The sequence below is a fragment of the Micromys minutus genome, assembly GCF_963924665.1.
Source record: "Micromys minutus genome assembly, chromosome: 6".
In the NCBI taxonomy this organism is placed as follows: Eukaryota; Metazoa; Chordata; class Mammalia; order Rodentia; family Muridae; genus Micromys; species Micromys minutus.
Window position 1 is genome coordinate 48957392 of NC_137975.1, and position 6000 is coordinate 48963391.

Below are 6000 nucleotides of genomic sequence, written 5' to 3' on the forward strand. Positions count from 1 at the left end.
CTTAAACAAATAGACCCGGAAGCTAATTCCCAAGTCATACTGCTATCACAGTGTAAGAATCAGTGGTATGATGGGAACTGGCCAGAACTGGAGAGAGACAAGGCTGACAGCATTTAGCTTTCCAGATGTGTGAGCTATGCAATGAAAAGGACGTGTGCTCGCAGTGGGATGGAGTGAGCGAGAGATAGATTTGAGAGTTCAGGAAAATACTTAGAATGTTTGAGAGATCAGTGTATACGTAGCTTGTATACAGAGTTAAGAATAAGCAACATCAGGATAGAAATCTTAGCTGATTCTCAAGAATACTGAAGATTTTGTGGAGGCATGGCTTTTTAATTACGAAAACGAGCATTAAATTAACAACAATATTTACCGATATTCTGTTCAAAATGCTTTTCAAACACCAAATAATTACCCAATTAAGCCACTGTAGAATAAGCTGTTACTACTGCAGATTTAGTGAAAAAGACTAATAATTATTATTTCAACAGTTTCTGTGAAGTAAGACAGTGTTTACTCTGTCTAACTAAGCACACCTCACACCATCTTAATGAGGAGGGATCAGAAGAAACAAAAGGCTGATTATCTATATGAACTCAGTTTTAAAAAAAGAAAATAAACAGAGTTGCCTAAGAACCAAGAGCCATGGCCTACAGGCAGAAAATTTAATATGCAAAGCAGAAATCAAAATTGGCAGAAGGCTATTTATGAATATTGTCAATACTGGATATCACAGGCTGACAATAGAGAATCTTTGGTCATGCCCCAGACAACATAATTCATCACACTAATGCTCAGGGCGCTCACATCCAAGCCATTTATCACTGTCATATCACTCGTTTGAGTACAGGGAGGGGGAGTGTTGATTTTTGACCTCTAGGGAGGCTGGATTTATAGCTGGTGCCCCTCAGAATGCAGCCAGACTCTGCCCAAAGCAAACTGTTTGGCTTCACTTTTGTGTAAGTCCCAGTCAAGGAGAACACAATGCCTACAGGATTCAGGGAGCAAAGCCCAGATCTGATGCTCTCACATCCAAGTAAAGAGAGTCAGGAAATCATCTTTTAAATGTCGTTTAAACTGCACGGGAAAAATAATATTAGTCAATGGTAAGCACACATGATTCATTTCAAATGTCCTTTGGTGATGAATCAGTTTTGGAAATGCATTCACTAATAACTAAATTTGGGAAGAACTTTTTCTTCCAATGCATCCATGGTCATTCCTCCAAATTGGAAAACTTGGCAGCATGCTAAACATTCCCTCCCCCAACCCCCACCTGTGTGTGTGTGTGTGTGTGTGTGCGGTGTATGTGTGTGTGTGTGTATGTGGTATGTGTGTGAGTCTCTGTGTGTGTGTGTGTGTCTGTTTCCAAATAAAAATGGGAGCCTTGATTTCCACCCTTTTTGGATGTTGAGTCTGTATGAATTTTTACTTCAACCCTGGCTGTGCTTGCAGAATATAATTAAGCATCTAAATGCTGTTCTTTCCACCTTTTACAACCACAAAGGTGACTAGGGCACTGTGGGATCCAGTGCACCCATCATTCTCCCAACACTGAATGAACATCTGTCATAAGAAAAGCTTTGTACAGCGCCTCCTGTGAGGCTCTCTGGGTATCTGGTGAATTGGATACAGAAATTTCCTGGATGTACAGGGCCCAGACCTCCTGTGTCTGAAAGGCACCACTATCTAGATGAGGGTACAGCAATACATTCTCCAATCTCGGAGACTCAAGATGACAAAAGTGTATTCATAAGCCACTTCGTATATCTAATGATATCTGACAGTACTTGTGCCAACTTGACAAGGATCTAGAACTGCTTAGAAGACAAGGCTCTGGGCACATGGGTGAGGAATTATCTTGGTTAGATTGTTGTTGTGCATGCCTGTGTGGGATTATTTTGATGACCCTCCCTAGAGGTTTTATCAACTCTTTGGCTGAGATGCTGACTGAACACCAGAATTCACGAGGTTTTGCATGTGACCTGGGATCCTTCTTCCATGACTTCCCCACTGTGACAGTAAGTATCCCAAACTCTGAGCCAAAAGAAGCTTCCTTTCCTTCAGTTGCTTTGTCCAGGATGCCCCAACAATAAAATGAAGTGATTTTTCAGAGAGTAACATGGGGCTTAAAGGATCTCTTTCATCTTACTCTTGCTCTGTGGCAGTGTTTCTGGAGAAGAAACAGTGATGAGCAAGCCTGCCCTAAGTGCAGGCAAACAGAATTTCATGGGCTAGGGTCATAGACTGAATTCAAGGAAGAAAGGGGAAAGCCAGCTGAGCAACAGCATTCATCTCTCTACTTCCTGACTGGGTCTACAACATAACCAGTTACCACATGTTTCTATTGCCCTGCCTCCTCTGTGATGACTGCACCCTCAAACTATGGGCCAGAAAGAAAAAAAGAAAAACCTCCTCCTTTTAATTGCTTCTTCTCAGGTATTTGGGCATAGAGACAGGGAAAAAAAGGGAATCGATGGGCTTATAATGCACCACATCTCTACTATCTTTTCCCCTATTGGTCCAGCTTTTTAGTCATTATTAGCCTGAACATCGTCTCGGTCTTCAAGGTAGCAAACTGAGACTAATCTTCAATCTCCCCCCCTTCTTTCACAACCACACTCAATAGCAAGTTCAATGGAATCAAGGTCTAAAGTACTCAACAAATGCACTCATTCAGTAAATCCTTAAGAGCCTAATTTACATATGGTACAACATCCAGCCAGGAGGAAACAGCAGTAAAGGCAACCAGCAAATAAAGAAATGAGTACATAAATAAAAGACATGGTCCCTTAGCTAGCTGTGGTGACACATGCCTGAAATCCCAGCTCACAGAAAACACAAGGAGACTCAAGCTGGAGGGCAGCCTGGGCTACATAGTACAGTACCAAACAGCAGGGGCTACACAGAGAGATCCCGTCTCTCTCACCTCAGTCCTTAAAACAAGCCGTTCTTATTAGAGGAAATAAACAACAAGGTTATAAGTATAGTGTGCTATGTGGGAGTTAGCAATATGGGGAAAAGTGGGAGCATGAACACAGTACTAAGTCGAATGAGGGCACACAGGGTGATCATCTGACACTCCCTCTGCCTCCTCCACCCTCAGACTGTGTTTGGTCTTCACCATACCCACCTTCATATCACTCCCCCGTGTCATGACGAACACTGAACGCCAGGGTCCTTTCCAAATGGCACAAATCCCTACTGAACCTGCTTCCACCTGGATCTCCAACTTCCTCTTGAGCCAGACACTGAAACCTTCCAGAAGTTCCTAGAATTCATCAAGTTTTTTCACACCTCTTTTGCCCTCGTAGGTCCCAGTAAAAGGAGTGTCTCTAAGTTCTTCTTCTCTTCCTACATAAGAATCCACATTGTTGAGAAGAGCCCATCACAAAATCCAAAGCACACACCATCTGCTGTTACCCCTCCCAGCCCCCTACGTACAGGCTGTATCTGAACATTAGTTAAATCAGATGTTATTATGTATATTTGTTTGGTGGCTCCTTCATTCCTAAACAGAATATAAACACAAGACTCTGCCGCCTTTATTCAGGCACGGAGTACATATTTATTGATTGAATAAAGTAACCCTTCCTGGACACCTTGTAATTTCACCAGCAGATGTGACCGAAATACCATTAACTAAAAGCAGTATCTCATTTTCATAGATCCATAGGGTATTACATTGAGTGAAGACTTGAGGATCAAGGGCGCCTATGTGCCTAGGAAAGACAAGCAACTTGTTCAGAGCTCTGTGACTACAGATCAGACAGGTCTGAGTTCTGTAAACCTGCAGCCATCCTTTCTCTTTAAATAAGGTTATTTTTTTTTAATTGTTGGGGGTTGGACACTGGGCTTTGTGCATGCTAGGCAGGTATTGCACCCAAATCTCTTTTTCAATGTTTTTGCTTTGACACAGGGTCTTATTCTGTAGCCCAAGCTGGCTTCGGACTTGCTCCTAGCCTCCTGAGTAGCTTGTATAGGTGTAGTCTGTATAGGTGTACCAAGCTAGAAATGGTTCTTATGCTGTATCCCAGTTCATGAGGTATACGTAGGAGGTAGGACAGGCCTATAATGTTCAAGGTGGAGACAGTCTAAGAGCTGGGAGGTCAGGCTTAGGAATCAGAGAACAAACAATCAAACAAACCCCTGCTCCTAACACCTTCCAGCAGTATGGCTTCAACACCGTGCCTGATCTTGCTCATCCATACCATGGAGCTATCGGGCAAGGCTGTGTAATGAATTAGAGTGTAGAGTTAGGTACCACCCCGGGCAGCTAACTTAAACTAAATTTTGAAAGATAAGTACTTGGACATCCCCAAGAGTCAGAAACCAGAAACAAATAAAATCTGTCTTCCCTTTTATTCCATAACTACCTATAATATGTTTTAGTTACTTTGATAACTCTAAAATAACATCCAGCCTCCACAAAAACAAAAAATAAACAAACAAAAACATAATTTCATAAAGATGCACTTGCTGAATCTGGTGTTCAAATTAGCTTTTTCAAAATTGTTATCTGACCGATTGACAATCAGAAATAGTCTGATCTTTTTCTTTTCAGGTGTGCACTGCTCCCCCCCTTTCCCCTCTCTCTCCTCTCCCCTCTCTTCTCTTCTTCCCTTCATCCCTACCCTTTTTCTTTTTTTTTTTGTTGAAGAAAATTGGTTATTTATAGAATGACACCAGGCCTCAAGGATACTGTTGGACATCCCTTCTGTCTCTGTAAACTAAAATGAAATGGCCCAAGTGGGTGTATAGTCCCGGGACCACTCTTATTCCTTCTCAGTGGCAATGAAAGCAGGATCCTTGAGGATACAAAGTAAACACTTCTCAGTCGCTTGTCTAAAGGTAAACACTTATCACTTCGGAGGACATCTGAAGATGTCCGCCCGGGCAGGTATCACTATATCTAAGGCCTTTTTACAGCCACCTCTCGGTGTCAGAGCTGTACAAACTTTGCTCAGATATCTTTGGAGTCTGAAACGCTCCAGAAGGAGGATTCTGGTGTTAACGTTTGTTAAAGAAACCCGAGCAGGGAACAGACGCCCCCTCTTTCCATTTCCTCCCATGCAGGGAGAACACAGCTGCTCCAACAGGTCCCTAGAGCTCAGCAGTCAAGCAGAACAGAGCAAGAAAGCAAGGGGACCCTCTCATGGCCCTGAGCTTTCAAGTTAGACCTTGGGAGACCCTAAATTGGGGAGATCAGTGCCCGCTGAGCCCAGGCCAAGTTCCCCAAGGCTCGAGCTCCTGAAGCCAGGCCCCATAGTCTTTGCAAATCAAAGATCTTTGGAGCAAGGTGGCAGAGCCACCGTGCAGCTTTCCCTTTGCCAGGGTGGGGCTCCACGTGGCTGCTTGGGTGGCAAGCCCTGAGTTTCAAGCCTAGGTCCCCACCTTTCCTACCGGGTCCACAGCTACTTAACCAGCTCCGGGGTTTCCTTCCTCCCGCGTAGTGCACCGCCTTCTCCCCAGGGAACTTGAGCTAGGTCCGCTCCCCCCTCCCTTTAGGTTGTCCCTCTTCTCCTCCCACCCTCAAAGCCTCCTCCCCCTGCAGCCGTCCTTGTCCCTCCCATTTTGCCTATTCCACTAGCTTTTTCCACCCCCACTGACCCCCCAAGTCACGCCCCAGTCAGGCTCAAAGCCACGCCCAGCGAGGTCACGTCAGCTCTGAGACCACGCCCAGTAGGTTTCTGCTCTCTCAAGCAGTCTTTTAGGTCTAGGCTGAGCTGGAGGCCCTGAAGTTTGTAGCTAAACTGCTCCTGGAGGCTGGGTTAGGAGCCCACCCAATCTACACCCTAATTATCCTATTTCTCCATCCCCAAGGGGAAAGGAAGGTATGGATTTCCCCCAGGTCTCAATTCTTTATAAACCAGCCTGGAAATAAGGACTCCTTGAGTAACTTTTTCTGTGTCCTCCAAGACAAGTTTTGCCAAGTTGACTTTATGCCACGTTTAGGATCCCAATGATTAACACACAGAGTTCTGGTTTTCTCTTTCTTGT

The 6000-nt window shown here is 44.3% G+C and overlaps 1 protein-coding gene across 4 annotated transcripts in view; it reads right to left on the reverse strand.

Annotated features, from left to right (window-relative positions):
- PTER (phosphotriesterase related) overlaps nt 1-5459 on the reverse strand; it is a 61744-nt gene extending 56285 nt beyond the window's left edge. For 3 of the 4 annotated variants that reach the window (XM_080918477.1, XM_080918474.1, XM_080918478.1), the window contains exon 1: nt 5395-5459. The gene's annotated coding sequence lies outside the window, so the exon portion shown is untranslated. Of the gene's footprint in view, nt 1-3133; nt 3287-5394 lie in introns of those variants that run through there. The other variant, XM_080918475.1, reaches the window with a different exon arrangement.
- Between the last annotated feature and the right edge of the window lie 541 nt (nt 5460-6000).